The following is a 15,457-nucleotide window of genomic DNA, read 5'->3' on the forward strand; positions in this document are numbered from 1 at the left end:
CACTTGTTCATCTTTCTGGTGGTCCAGGGTATCCATAGAGCTCTTCTTCAACACCGTATTTCAAATAAATCATTTTTTTCCCTAACAGCCTTCTTCACCGTCCCAGTTTCACATTCGTACATAGTAAGTAGGAATACGAGGGTGTGGATGATCTTAGCCTTGGTTTCTAACGACACATCTTTGCTCCTGATGATCTCTCCTAATTCTTCCATTGCTGCCTTTCCAAATCTCAAGGTAAGATAGTGCTAATTCGTTTTTAATACACAAAATTAAAAGTTCATTTTTAAGTTTCCCTCTTGTGTTTTATTTTACTCAGTAGAAGAAAACTTAAAAACGTTAATGCATAAAAATGCTACCCTTAATTAATAAGTGACTAACAAAATGCTAGTTGCCTATAGAGACGCCAAGTTTTTTACGAAATGTCTTCAAAAATGATAAAGCATATTCATTGTCTTCATCAAGCATTGGTGTCAAGTTACTTTCAGATTATTTCCAATCCAGTGCTTTTCTGGAAAACACAGTTTATTCATACCTTTGCTATACAATTCTGTAGCATGTTGTAAGTTCATAAACTTAGAGTTAGAAGGGATTCAGGGAAGTCACTTAGATTTTCAAATACTTTGAGATGACAGCTAATGGCATATTTCTAGGGTTCTGCAAATAAAGTCAGAGGCAGTATAGGTGTGCCTGGGATCTTTATTAGCACAGCTTGGGGGAAAATCTGTTGCACTTATACCCAGACAGAGCAAGCATTTATACTTTCAGGGGGAAGTTTGGAATAACTGACAAAGAAATTTTAAGTTTGCAGGTTCAAAGCACTTGAGCAACTGGAAATTTACTTTTCAAAGTATTGCTAAATTTCAAACAACTATTCTCACAAAAAGATAACAGCCTCTTGAAGTATATCTCAGGAATATAAGAATGATAAAATTCGGCAGTATTTGGACTATGCAATAATCAGCAAAGATAAGGAAGGCCCTCATTCATTGCATGAATCACTGAAGAAACATTCTCAAGATTGCAACTCAAAGGGAAAATGCCCCTTAGTACTTTTTGTTTATCCTGAACACTGTGGTTTTAGACACTTATTAGACTGATTTTCTGAGATCATCAATTAAATCACTGGAGAATAATTTGTTAAGAGTTGTGGTAGGAAGGGGAAAAGATAAAGAATGAAAATCTAGCTTTTTCATGAAGATGGCCCTGAAAGCGAAGAAGGAAGCCCCTGCCCCTCCCAAAGCCGAAGCCAAAGCAAAGGCTTTGAAGGTAAGGAAAGCCGTCCTGAAAGGTGTCCACAGCCACAAAAAAAAGAAGATCCAGATCTCACCTACCTTTCGAAGGCCCAAGACACCGTGGCTCCAAAGGCAGCCTAAATATCCTCGGAAGAGCGCCCCTAGGAGAAACAAGCTTGACCATTGTGCCATCCGCAAGTTCCCCTAACTACGGAGTCAGCCATGAAGAAGATAGAAGACAACATACACCTGTGTTCCTTGTGAGTGTCAAGGCCAACAAACACCAGAACAAATAGGCTGGGAAGAAGCTCTATGACATTGACGTGGCCAAGGTCAGCACCCTCATCAGGCCTGATGGAGAGAAGAAGGCATGTGTTCCCCTGGCTCCTGACTATGATGCTTTGGATGTTGCCAACAAAATGGGGATCATCTAAACTGAGTCCAGCTGGCTAATTCTAAATACAAAATTTTTTCACTGTAAAAAAAACACAACAACAACAAAAAACGAATGAACATCTAGGTGGAGGTGGGAGGGTCACAAAAAGTAGTACACTCTGTCCACATGTATGTTTACAATATCTGAATATCCAGGACAATAGGTAAGTCTCTTATTTGATCTGTCATGGTGCTATGAGTTCAGAATAGTTCAGGCCCAGATAGCTCCTATCTCCTGAGAGTAAGTCTAGCTGATAACTGACTCCAGGATATGGGATGCCGCTCATGAACCTGAGCTAGCTCTTCTGTTACCATGCTTTTGTACTTTAAGGAGTAATGTCTGAACTGAAAAGGAGAATGTGTTCCAGAAACATATTATGTTGTCAGAAACATCATTAACAGGGGCCTAAGTATTATAGGTCAGAAAACTGGGTTGATCTATGCTGGCTCCAAAAGTTTGTCAGATGGGCCAAGAGTAGGCCTGAGATTCTTATGGTAAAGAACAGAGTTTATGTAGTACATGGAGGAGAGGATTCCAGCAGTACTCTGGCAGGAAGGAAATCAATGGGAAGAGTTGGGATGGACCAAAGATGTAGACTTGCTGAATTGCCAGCAAGGCCTAGAGGATGGGGCCAATTCCAGGTCTCAGCAGTTCCTCTCAGCCGCTAAAGATTTTTAAGAATAAGCTCCCAGCATCTGACTACACCAGCTCCATCTCCCATGACAGAGATTTGAAACAGACTTTTCCGGATCCAGACATGCCACAAGGACAAGGTCAGATCTACTTGTAGGGCCATTCTGAGTTACAGTTCGATTTTCTCCTCCTCAACCCACTTCTCCCCCATCTCCCCCAACCTCCAGAAAAAAAATATTACTGATGACTGAAATACCTTTACACAAGACTTTTCAGTCTATACTTATAAATAAATGGGTTAAGCTGTAAATGTCCAAGAGAATAATAGGTTAATGTATTCATACTAGATTGAAACTACTGAGTTAATAAGTGTACACTGGTATACACATCAACTTTTTTCTTTTACTAAATTATATAAACTGGGTTTCAAATCTAAGTTGCACTCAGCACACATTTTTATTTACTTCCTGTTGAGAGGTCTGTGGCTGGCTGTGGCAGAATGCTGTAGGTTTGGTGATGGAATGAGACGCAGCATGATTTTCCTTATATGTCAATAGGATAAACCTTGAGTGACGATGGAGTCCCTCCCCCAATTTAATGATGAAAAGCTTGCTACTCTGGGCTTCGGACTTCTTGAACCTGTGGGTCCCTCAATCCATATGGGCTACAATGACCCTCAAAATTTAATGTATCTTTTTGTGCATTAGCAAAATAAAGAAACAGAGCAGAAAGTTTGAGTGGTCCCAGGGCATATGGTAGGATAAACATGCTGAACAGGAAAGAACCTGCACTGAAGTCACCCTTTAAGCAACAATTTAGTTTCAGCAAAACAGCATCAATTATTATTAAATTAATATTACTACCTTGAATTATATGGGTATTGTTTATATTTATGTGTTTTCCTTTATAAATATAAAAGGACATCAAACATAAGGATTTTATACCTATTTTATGTTTGTACCTATTTAAGAAACATTATAATAGAAATAAGTCAACATAGTGATTCTATTTATTTCTGTTTAAAACAGGTTCATATATTAAGTATGTAAAACTCTGACTGGAGTATTACATATTAGGAATATGGATCCATTCTATGATTTAATACTAAAAAAAACAAAATACAAAAACCTTGATATCATCAAAGCTAAATTACCCTTTTAGGCTTCTGGGTTAGATTTGCTATAAGGCATGCTGACAATGGCCTTTTAACTTTTAGGGAGTAAACATATTTTGGAGAGATCCACTACAACATCCTTCAATACTGCAAAAGATTGCTGGTATAGCAGGTAAGTCTTTCAGTCATAAGATTCAAACATGCAAAGATGTCACGTTCTTTATCCATCTGTGACTGAATTTAGATTAGTGGTGGAACTCTTAATCCTGACTAGCAATGCAATAGAAATCAAAATTGTCTATTCAAGGTCACCCAGTTACTTTCAGATTTTAAATCTGGGATTCTTCCCCACTCTGTTCGCCTTCTCTACTTGCCCTGAGGGTGAGCTGAACTCTTGAGGCAGCTCCTGTATCCTGCCAGCGTAGCCATGCTCTATTTCCATTCTCTTCCCTTGAGAGTGAGTTTGTTTGACCTCTCTCCCCTGCCCCCAACCCCTACCTCCACCCGTCTTTCGGTTCATGCTTTGGGTTCATGCTATGGCTTCAGCTGCTGGCGTCTGTGGTCATTTCCATGGCCTTTAGTTTCAAGATCTAGCATTTTGTTTCTTTTGTGGCCGAACCATAAGCTTTCCCTGGTCTCTGGCTCTCAGCACCTCTGCTTCCCCTTCCTCCCTACTCCGTCTCTTGCCAGCTTTCCTACCTGGGCGGTGTAACAGAACTGTCTGAGACAAACTGGGCTTTTTATAAAAATAATGGTGACACATTTAAGCACAGATATTGGAAAAGAGACTTCCTGACTGACAGATCTTGCAAAATCCCTACTTTCCTTTTACAGAGCTGCATAAAAGTTGTGATTATGATGGAAGAAAATAAGAAGTCAGCATTGCTTCCAACAGTACAAGCACTACATTGGGATAGCAGGAAGAATTTGATGCTCTCTCTTCTTAGATAAGGGAACAAAGTCAGAGATAAGATAATGTTGCCTTGGGAAACAATGTTTGCTTTCAGTGATTTAACCTCTGGGGAGCCTGGCTGCTCTTCGGGGATTCAGTACTCAGGGTTGAGACGGTGTGGGTTTCTGTGCCAGTGAACTTTGCATGTAAAGCATTAAGCCTCTCAGACGAAGAACAGCAGAATATTAAGTATCCCTGGCCGAATCAGTGCCACCAGGTCCTGAGTGGTACAGGGACTGTGTATGGAAACTGAAGTTTCTTGTTTTTAAAAAAACACGGAAAGAAAAATGTGTCGATATTGTTTCACCACAATTCCTAAATGTTCTTTCATGAGCATTTCATGCAAGTTAAAGGAAGAGTTTTGAATAGTGACAGTATACATGTATAAATACACACCATTTCAAAAGTTCAAATTTAAGTTAAAAAGAAGTTTTACACGAATGTAAATCTATCAAGAATTTTTCTGGGGGTGGTTATGGTGGGGGGTTGTTTTCAAGCTGTCTTGATTGAATAAAGCAGGAAGGGAGAACTGGGTTGCTGTTTTGGGCCCTGAAATCGATTTTACTTTGTGACCTTCAGCCAGTCACCTTATAGGATCTTTGTCATAGATGAGTCAGGGACCTAGCCTTGAAGTTGTACTGAGGAATAAAGCAGGTATGTCTGAATGTCTGGAGATTCTCAGAAGGGCAGCACTGCAGAAAGAGCAGATGTGACTGTTTTATGCTCTGGTAAACCTGATACTGGCCTCTCAGACCATTCAGCCCAGCCCTTTCCTTTGGCAGATGAGGAACCCAGAGAGAAGAAACTAACTTAACAAGGTCACACAGCCAGTGAGCACAGAGTTGGGTCCATCACTCAGGTCTTACGGTTACCATGAAGTTCTCATTTTCCCCAATGGTCAGTTATGAATAAAGAGTTTACCTTATGGTGAAGTGCAAGGCAAGTGTGCTCACAATACTCTGAATAACACTCCAGACTCTTCGTCTGAGAGAACAGAGAGATGACTTAAGGAACTGTCCCCAGTGAGTCAGGCAGAAGTTGATTTGTGTGGGAATTCTGGTCAATGCCACCATCCCTAGGAAGGGGCCATGTCAGCAGGTCTGGGCTGCCGTCTTCTAGCGGAGGTAACCCAAGGAATGGTACGACATTGTCGACATCAGAAATGAGGGAACCCAAGGAATGGTACGACATTGTCAACATCAGAAATGTCCAAATCTGTAAAGAAATTTTATAAAAACTTACTTGATCCAAAACAATTGCCAAGAAGCAAGATCTCAAATGCTTTGGAGAGCGACAGTTTCTTTTATGCATTTGAAATTCCGAGGAAATGTGAGGAAGATTACATTGGGAGAAGGTGGGAGAAGGAAAGGCAGGGCTTGGATTACAGGATAGTTAATAAAATTGTGTGCTTTCTTGAGTGTGGTTACACATTTGAGGGGTACTACTCCTGGCATTTCAAAGGTGTATTAACCTAGAGGCACAAGAACAATGGACAGGACTTACTTAAGGGAAAGATAAGCCTTTTAAGGAAAGAAGTTATATGATCTGGGCGTGACTACACACCATGACCTGCCCAGTTAGGAATTTGTGATCAGATCACCCTGTGAGAAGGTTACTTTCTGCAGAATGCCATTTTCAGCCACAATATGCTCTTCACCACAGAGACTTGACTTGCGAGTATAAGAGGAAGAAAACATAGAGTAAACAAGACAGACTCAAGGGTAGGTGCTGAGTGTGTGTCTAGAGGGTTTCTCAACAGAGCAATATCAAGCACATCACGTTTATTGTTTTATTTTCCTGGGGTGATCTGAAGAGTTTCTTTGAGGGATTCAACCATTACTTTTGAAGCATATAACTATGGGACATCTCATTAGAAAACAGTGTTCTCTGAACCTGAAAGCCTCAATCCCCAGACTCTGAGTGACAGTAGATGGATGTGTGTGGAACACTACCTCATTCTCGGCAGGCTGAAAGTAATAAATGAGAGGAAGTACAGGACGGAGAGGGAGAAAGCCGGCTGGAAAGTAAATGATGAGAAAGAGGGTTCATGCTCCTGACTGAGCATAACCCTTGGTGCACTCAATCGACAGGGAGGGCGGTGTGGTATCTGGGCTGGAAGGTGAGATTCCAGCTGCTGGGCCAGAGTCATGATGGAGTTTGAAGGACACACTCAATGTGGAGTCAAACTGGAGCATTCTCTAGAGAGTTCCCAGTGATCTGGCAGTTTCGAAAGGAGCTTTTGGGCAATGGATGCTGCCCAGGGCTCCAAATGACTCCACTCTTGAGATACAGCCCTTTGAGCCCTAAAAGGTCTGGACTTTATAATAAATAATACTTATTAAGTGCTCCCATGTGTATGAAATATGATAAGCATTTTTTATGCTTTATTTTATTTGATAATCACAACAAACTTTGAGTTAAATATTATTATCCCCATCTTACAGATGGGGAAATTGAGGTATAGAGATGTTAATATAATGTCCCAAGATCACTCTGCATATAAGCAAGCAGGGATCCCAATCCAATTCCTATCCAAAATCCATTATTTTTAATCATTACACTACACCGCCTTTCACTAGGTGGGTTATGACCTCATGGGGAGGAAGCAGGGACTTATTCATTCAAGAGAGGTTAGTGGCCATGTGCAATAACAGGGTCTAAATTCAGGACTCTTACGGGAGTCTTAGCTGGGGACAGAAAAGGGGCAAAGTAAGTGCAGACTCTATACACTTGGACTCTGACCGTGGAGTCTGGTCTAGGCTCTTCCTTTGGGCTACACCAACTCCATGATTTTTCAGAGTGAACCTGCTCATTCCAAGCCCAATGTCCAGAATCAGAAACTCTTACCAATTGAAGAAGAGAAAAAGAAAAAGGAGGAGAAAGGAGGATTGAGGTGGGGAAGCAGCAGGCACTGATGGTGTTCATGGCAGGCTCCGAGCATGCGTCTACCTCCGGATGGCGTCTACCTCAGGATGGCGTCTACCTCAGGATGGCGTCTACCTCAGGATAGCATCTACCTCAGGATGGCATCTACCTCAGGATGGCATTTCTCCCAGGCTTTTGAATTTTACCCTTTTAGCAGCCATGGTTTTGTGGAAATCAAAGAGCAGGATAGGGTCATGCAGGAGAGCCCAGGACCAGGGGTCTAGTTAGACCACAGATGTTTGTTCAAGTAGAGAAGGAGACCAGGCATCAACAGATAATGGGTCCAGGTGGGGAGACAGGGTCCAGATTCAGTGCATCTCTGTGGGCAAGGGCCAAACAGGAGGGTCTGCAGCAAATAAGAGGGGTCTCTGGGCCCATGAGGTCATCCCTGTCTAATGGAGCACAGCTAAGTTTCAGGCTTGTAAGCCGGGCTAGAGCACTTGGGACTTGAAATAGAAATACTAGACAAGCTAGTGGGTTCTAGGTGCCGTGTTTTGGCATCTAGCCCAACTGTGCAAGTCCTCAGAGCCTCTATCAGACCCAGACAGACCACTTAACCCAGGACAGAATCTGTCGGCTCCCTTGCTCATCTAGCTGGCTTATTCTCCACAGTTTGGGCGGGAAAACTGACCACAAGAGGGCAGTAAGGAGCCACTGACGCCCTGAGGAGAGTCACTGCAAAGGACTAGTGGCTCAGGAGAGGCCTAACAAACGTATCTAGGTAGATGAGAGTAAAAGGGATCAAATATATGGTGATGGAAAGAGAACACACTCTGGGTGGTGAACGGACAGTGTGACATATAAATGATATATCACAGAATTGTACATCTGAAACCTATATAACTTTACTAACAATTGTCACCCCAATAAACTTTAATTAAAAAAGGAAGAAGAAGAAAAAAAAGAAAACTATCTGGACAAAATGACACGGATTCCTCAGCACCACTCTGGACATTCTGATTCTGTAGCCTGGTGGGATCCCACAGTCTATAGTTTTAACACAATGGCCCACAGAATTCTAATGCAACAGGCACACAGCTGGTTTTAGGGAACTGCTCCCCTAAAGCATTTAGAATCACTTCTTTTCAGTTCCCTTCCACCAGATGACAAATATAATTGTTAGGAGAATAATATCTGTTAAAATGTCTTACTGAGAAAATAGATCATGTAACAACGAGTATATCAAACATGTTTGTTGCAAAGAAGATAATTAAGGTGTACACACCCCTCTTAGGTTAAAGAGTAGACTGTCACCAGCACTTTTGAAGCACCTTGTGTATCGCCATCATCTCCCCAGATGTAACCTCAATCCCAAGGTCTATGAGAATTTCCCCTTTCCTTTTCTTTAAAGCTTACCACCTCTGTTTTTATCCCTAAATAACATACTGTTTAACTGGGGCTGATTTTGAATTTTAAATAAAAGGACATTTTTTCTCAGTTAATAGTGTGTTTGTGACACAAATCCATGTGGACTCAAGTGTTTTAGTTCATTATATTGTATGGACATGCCTACATGAATTTATCTCCTCTCTTGTGAACATTTAGGGAGCTTCTAAGTTTGTTTGTTTTTTTTTGCTTTTCTATTAGAACACTGCTTCTGTGAATGTTCTTTAACCTGGAGAATTTTGCAAGAATTCTGCTAGGGCCTATATCTGGGAGTAGAATTGCTGGGTTTTTGTTTATGTACAATAAGCACTAGCCATACAAAAAACTGATAAATTTGATCACATCAAAATTAGGAACTTTTTAAAGACAGTGAAAAGGTAGGCCACACACTGGGGTAAGATATTTGCAATACATGTAATTGATAAAGGACTGATATCTAGAGTATATGACAAACCATGAATCAGTAAGGAACAGGCAGACAACCTAGTAGAAAAGTTGTCAAAAGTCACATGCACTTCACAAACAAGCAAATCTAGAAAACCACTAAAAATGTTAAAAGATACCCAACCTGAGGAGTTATCAGGGCAATGCAGAATAGAGCCACAAGAAAATACCTATCGGCACATAGTTTACAGACCAGTCAAAATTTAAGAGTAAGCCAATATGGAGTGTTGTTGAGGCTATGGGACAATAGAAACTTCTACTCATTGCAAAGTAAATTGCATGATCGCCCTGACAAATACTGACATTACTTAACTAATCCTCTCTGACTCTGGTATCAGAGGACAGGTTGAAGAATGCAATGGAATCTGAGGAGCCAAATGTCCAGCACTGACGTGGGGCTATGAAGGGGAGTTTGTGCAGGGGTCTCTCAGAGCTTTTGCCTCAGTGCACCTATGGCCTCTGTGGGCTCACAGCCAGGCGTCGGATGGGTTAGCAGGGCCGCAGTCTGGAAGAAGAGCTGGACATGAAGAAGGGGAGAGTGAGGACTCTACAGAGCACATTCTCTCATCACAAAGATCCTCAGAGAAAAAGGGCTCCTGCTTCACTCACTCCTGATTCTCAAAATCTTGTCCAAGTTCTTCTTTTGGCCAACTCTAAACAGGATATACAGGAAAGGGGATTCTGGGAAATGGAGTTTCCATCTGTATTAGTGTTCTATTACTACTGTAACAAATCACCACAAACTTAAAGCAATGCCAATTTATTAGCTTACAGTTCTGGAGGTCAGAAGTCCAAGATGGGTTTCGCTTGCTAAAATCAAAGCATGGGTAGTGCCGGACTCCCTCTGGAAATGGGTGAGAATCCATTTTCTTGCCTTTTCCAGCTTCTAGAGGGTGCCTGCATTCTTGGCTTGTGGTCCTTTCCTCCATCTTCAAAGTGCATCACTCTAACCTCTGCTTCTGCTGTCATATTTCCTTTCTGATTAGATCCTCCTGCCTCCCTTGTATAAGAAGGGTGATTATATTAGTAGGTCCATCTGGGTAATCCAGGGTCATCTCTGCAATTTAAGATCCTTAATTATATCTGCTGAGTCTCTGCCATGTAAGGAAACATATTCACAGGTTCCAGGGATTAGAAGGTACCTAGGCATGTTTGGGGGGTTGTGATTCAGCCCACCACAACAACACAGCCCACCACCTTTACCCCCCCGCCCCCCACCACACACATATACAATTGAAGCCTTTCTCATTTTCACTAGATGTTTTTCAGTTTGCTCACCTAGGTCCTCACACAGTGTATGGTCCTCTCCTTTCAGGACAGAGTTTTGCTGGCAATTTATTGATCCTCTCACTCATAAGAGTTTTCTGGACTTTGCTTTCTCTCTCACTCCCCGCTTTTGTCTCATGTTTTGGCATACCCACCCATATTGTGGGGTTGTGGGAATTCCTTTTCAACTCATTTTGTTGAAGATGTCCTCAGTGTTTTTCTTTTATGGTCCTAGTAGCTATGTGTATTTTTTGTGATTTGGGGAGATTAAAAACAACTACACTGCCACCAAATTCTTGCTCTCTGAATGATCTGCATTCTTGCCATGGTTTTGAAACAATGGATAGAACAGCATTTTTAAAATATTGAAGTAAGAAAACAGTTATGATACTAATGATTAATGGATGTTTTTGAAAGACCCTTTCTGGGAATGGATTTCCTAGTCAATCTCTTCCCAAACCATCGCCTATAATAGGATTCAGCACTGAGCTTCAAAGCTGAGTAGTTCTTTATACCACTAGAAACAAAAATTGGACATGAGGGCAACATGGCCAAATAACCTTCCATTATGGTCAGAAATGAAATTGCAAAGGTTTAGGGTCAAGATATTTTCTCAGTTGAAATATCAGTTACAAATACCTGTTTTAAAGATTTTCAAACAAAGTGGTTTGATTTCTTAGTGTCTTATAAGTGTTTGATCTTACTTCATCCCAAATGAGATTTTAGACTGTGAACCACACGGAAGGAATCCCTTGGAGCATTTACTTCAAAGCTTCTGTTGCAACCACAGAACACACACACACACAGACACACACACACACACACACGCATATACACCACACCATTTGAAGTGTTTGGCCTAGCATGTGACTCTCTGGTTACAATTTTCAAATATCTATTTCTGTACCCTCTTATGGAGAATTTAAATCTCTAGCAGAAAATACCCTTCAAACAAAACCTTCTCCTTGCATTTGGGCAACCACCTGGCGGGCCTTCAAAGACCAGATTTTCCGAAACTGTAATTTAGAGCATAAAAAGAATCATGGGGTCTTGAGTTGAGGAGGACCAAAGAAATACCTGGTACGGCCTCCCCCCAAGTTTAAAAACTAGGAAAGCCAGCAATTTTTACGGGTTCAGATATATACTTTAAAAATGTCTTAAAATGATTAACTGTGGAACCCAGATTTCATTTGAGACCTCTGTGCCCTTCAGGGATTTAGAAACCCTCTAAAAGAACGAGGCTGAACTCTTGCATTTACAAATGTTTCTGTGTTTTGCCTCCTCTCCACCTGGAAATTCAGGCCTTTGGAGGTCTCTGTAACTGTCATTCTCCTCAGTCATCTCTAGAAGTTAATGATGTCATAGGGTTGTTTTAGGGGGTTATGTGATGCCGTCCTCCACATGCTGCCATCTCCTGCATCCTCTCTTCTCCCCTCTGTCCTTCCCACTTCCTAAGTCCAACTGTATTCTGCCACAGGGAGCAGACAATCCCATCTCCTTGCACTGGACACCCTTCCCTCATGGCCTTGGCACCAGCTTCCCATCCCCACATATGCCCCCCCAGAGACTAACCTGCTCCGAGTGGTCCTGTTGAGTATTTTCCCAACAAAGGTGGATTGCCTATGAAGAGCAATTCACATACCAGGCATTAAAATAACAAAAATGTCTTCATCTCCTTACATATGTGGCAGACAAAAAGATCATAAAGTCATGAAACATGAAAAGTTATTTAATCTCTTCCTCCACAGAGGAAAATCCATGCAGAAAAACTCAAACAGGTGAGGACAGTAAGAAGACGTCTAAGGCTTCTCAATACTCCTTCCCTTAGTGAGGTCAGCAAAACGCCGCACCTGAACTTTATGTCTCTCCAATGCTATGATCAAAGTAGATTGCTCTTCTTTCTTCCGCATTCTTTTCTAATCCTGGGAAATCTTTCTTCCCCATTAATTAAATCTGTCATCTTCTTCCTTCTCCTTTGGGTACACATCCAAAAAATAAACTTTCCCCTGCTGGGTTTTGTATTTATTTCTCCTGCGGTTGGAAAGGCAATGTTGCAATGAACTCTACTTATCTGATGTTTCCTGTGTAGAGAAATCAGTAAGTTCCTATGACAAAATAAGATGGATTCTTATATTTTTCTTTAAGAGTTTCCTGTGTATATGTGTTGTTTCACTGACGAGGCTGTAAGCTCCCAAGATATATTTCTTTTCAATTTCCACCTAATTTAACATGCTGCCACCTACTTGATTTAGAAATGAATATATATCACAAAGCTTCATTGGGCTTCTTCCTACTAAATCAAACAAAAGAGGGCACTGTCTTTATTCAAAGGACTTTAAGAGACAACATGATGGAATAGGAGATGTTGGACTTAACATTTAAAGGCGTGACTCCCAAAGGGGTAAGGGCAGGTTATTGAACCTCTCTGAGTTTCTTTGGTTTCCTTGTATATAAAATGAGTAATAATAATTACAGCCCAGCAAGGCGCAGTGTAAGAATCAAACACAACCGTGTGTGGTCAAGTTCTGGGCCGACTGCAAAGCATTTACAATATTGATATTCAAGGGTCAGCCATCAATACAAGCCAAATAGGATGTGAAAGGAAGGAAAAGTGGATCCAGTTCATTCTGAGTCTTCAGATGCATTTCTGTGCATGTGAGATTCAAATCCTTTCCTTCAGCTCAATTTTTCATACCAGACTTTCCTTTATCTCCAAAAGTGGGGTTGGGTTTGTGATGCATTGGCCACTGCCTGATGCCCGTACCCCTTTGGGAGTCAGGCCTTTAAACTTTAAGTCCAACGTCTCCTATTCCATCATATTGTCTCTGAAAGTCCTTTGAAGAAAGGCAGTGCCCTCTTTTGTTTGACTTAGTAGGAAGTAGCCCAATGAAGCTTAGTGATGTGTATTCATTTCCCAGCAAACTGCTTAAGTTCCACTCTCATGACGAAAGGTCCCACTGAGCCACAAAGTGTCCAGGGCTGATTGTTTGCCTCTCCAGGGCTGCAGGCTCCAAGCCTGTGTGGATTGTGCCTTTTCCTTCTTCCCAGGCGTTGCCTGGACAACATTCTAATGCGTATAGATAGAGATACAATCGAGACTGTCAGGCCGAGTAATTTTGGCTGATTCACCTCCCTGGTGTAACCCAATCCTCCATGGAGGGTCTCCCCAATGTGCCTTTTGTGGACTTAAGGGTGCTGGATTGCCAGAGTTGGCAGGGGCCAGACCAGGTGGGCACATTAGTGATTTATCAAGGCCCCAGGGCGGGATGGGAAGATCCCTGCTGAGTCAGGCATTAGCCCTTTAGTTACCAGATCAGGGGGAAAGGCGAGAGGCAAAGACAGTCTGGACAGTGAGGGTGGGGAGGAGGAGGTTGAAGGAGAGCCATTAGGGGAAGTGGGCCAGTAGCTGTTTACCAATTAGTAAGAAAGGATTTCAGTGTATTAATACCTGGAAGTGCTTATGGGGACACACATGCTGAATACCAGCCCAGGCATTGAGACACCAACTAGTCTGTCTCCTGACTTCATAAATGAGGAAATTGAGTAATTGGGCCAAGGTCACTCTTTACTAGGAATGGCCTCTTTGCAGCATTCTCTCCAGACAATTGTCCTCAATTATCTGGGCTTTAAACCAGAGGCCTGAAGAGCAGTCTGATTTCTATGACAACCATAAAACAGATGCTAGGCTGGGACAAGCCTTTATTTCATTAATTAAAGTCTTGTTACTGGTTCCTTGAATTTGATTTCCTAACACTTTTTCCTGTTCTTTCATGAGTAATTCATGTCAACAAAACTTTATCTAGCAGCTACTGTGTAGAAGGGGTTAGATTCCACAGGAGGTACAGAGGATCAGAGAACCTCTGGCTTTAAGGAGGCCACAGGCAGAAGTGGACAAAGGTGTTGCCTGAAGAAGTCCAGTAATTCCTGAACAGCTGAGCTGAGAGAGGGAGGAGTATTCCGTCAAGAGCACACACAACAGGAAGTCCCCAGACTGATGGAGGCGGACAGGTGGAGCCTGGCAAAAAAGAGGACATGCTCATCCCGTAAAAGATATGTCTGTAGATTTACAGGTAAAATAAGAGGAACCCAGAGAACTCAGTATTGAGAGCAGATACAAATGACAGTCAGGTAAAGCTATAGTTTTCCAACATTTCTTATGCTAACGCTGCAAATATAAAATGGATTAAAGCAGACCTGTGAAGTTGGGGTGGGGTAGGATGGAGAACACCATGGAAAGGCAAGGCTCCAGGAGCACAGTTTGGAAACCTCTGGTTGAAAAGAAGGCTTTTGGGGCTGGCAGATCTGCTGGATAGCTCCTGCACTAGTCACCTCATTCCAGGTTCCCCACGGGGCAGGCCTCAGACCCCTCAGACCCTTGAGGTTAACTCAGGTTAGAGATTAACTGTAGGAAGACTGAAGTAAACAGCAAAATGGCAACTAGTTGGCTCTCAGTGAGAAAAATGGGCTGGGCTATTTACAGATTTGCCATGTAGTTAAGCTGCATGGCAAACTAAATCATCACCAGAAACCATGTTATTACTTTAGCATAAGAAATCGTGGTCACAGGTCTAGAAATATTCAAAGTCGGTATCCTCAACACTCTTTTTCCATATAAACATACATACATGGCAGGACATAACTAAAAGGAATGAGTACTAGGGAGAATTAAAGACATCAAATCTTTAATTGCACCAAGCTAAAATATCTTTATAGTTCTATCTTCTCATCCAGGGGACTCCAAACTTTGTTGATTGTATACACCAATCAGCCAAAACCATTGGAGTCCACATTCCCAGCATATGTATATTTACTTATGAACTACTGCTACCTTGAATATTAAATATTAATAAAACTTAACTAAAAATGAAAGTAGCATTTCTAGTATTTTCTTTCCTCACGATACATAGTGGAATATTTAAATAATCTTTTATGAAAGCAATGAATGTCATATTCATGGATTTCCTATGTGTGAATCTTCTTTTGATGGAAACATTCAAAACATTCTACCAAATGCAAGGTGTTTGGTGGTAACTTTTCTCCAGTGTGCTAGACCATCATTTACCTCACTG

At 41.6% G+C, this 15,457-nt stretch overlaps 1 pseudogene; it reads left to right on the forward strand.

The window, feature by feature from the left end:
- Window positions 1-1,191: 1,191 nt before the first annotated feature.
- Window positions 1,192-1,666, forward strand: LOC117033324 (60S ribosomal protein L23a-like; annotated as a pseudogene).
- The last annotated feature ends 13,791 nt before the right edge of the window (window positions 1,667-15,457 follow it).

Source organism: Rhinolophus ferrumequinum, chromosome 13 (assembly GCF_004115265.2).
Source record: "Rhinolophus ferrumequinum isolate MPI-CBG mRhiFer1 chromosome 13, mRhiFer1_v1.p, whole genome shotgun sequence".
Lineage (NCBI taxonomy): Eukaryota > Metazoa > Chordata > Mammalia > Chiroptera > Rhinolophidae > Rhinolophus > Rhinolophus ferrumequinum.